The following is an 819-nucleotide window of genomic DNA, read 5'->3' on the forward strand; positions in this document are numbered from 1 at the left end:
TATTGTCTAGTATTTCTTTTTGATTTAAGGGATAAATAAGTAATCTTTTTATATAATTTATTTGATTATTATTTAATATTCTAATTAAGGTTAACTTAAAAGTACAACATTTAAAATTTTATTTAAACTAAAGATTCGATTAGATAAGTTTTTGTATTTCTTTTCAATAATTTTGTAAAATGTTTTTCTTTTATTTAATGGTGATATAATTTTTATATAAATTAATTTATATAAATCAATTTTTGTTAGTTTATATTTAAATCAAAGTTATTTATATTACATTTAGAATTCTAGTTTAACCTAAAACTTCGTTTAAATTGTATTTTAAACGAAAGATTCGTTAAGATAATATTTGCATTTAATATTTCTATTATTTCTGTTAGTTTATATTCTAATACACGTAAAGTTAATAATGTCACGTTTATAAGCACACACACATATATAGGCAAATTAAAAAGAAAAAAAATCACAAGGAAATCAACAAATGTGAAAAAGGCCTACCCAATAAATTGATCAGATTGAACGTCGTCGGAGAAAGTTTAACACGGAAAAAAGAGGCGGATAATGTTTCGAGTATGACTGTTCGTAATAAAAAAGAAAGAAGAAAAGAAGTATGCGCTGCTCTCTCACCGAATAATATATGTATGTATATATATATATATATATATATATATGTTGTTGTACTTAGGGATGGTCATATTGCCAGTTTAGCCAATAAAAACACACGCACTGTATATTTGGTGTTAATTTGCTTCAGCTTTATATTACATTAATCTTAATCTTATTTCGGCCAGAGTTCTTTCGTCACACTTCTGTGAC

The sequence above is a fragment of the Octopus bimaculoides genome, chromosome 5 (genome assembly GCF_001194135.2).
Source record: "Octopus bimaculoides isolate UCB-OBI-ISO-001 chromosome 5, ASM119413v2, whole genome shotgun sequence".
Classification (NCBI taxonomy): domain Eukaryota; kingdom Metazoa; phylum Mollusca; class Cephalopoda; order Octopoda; family Octopodidae; genus Octopus; species Octopus bimaculoides.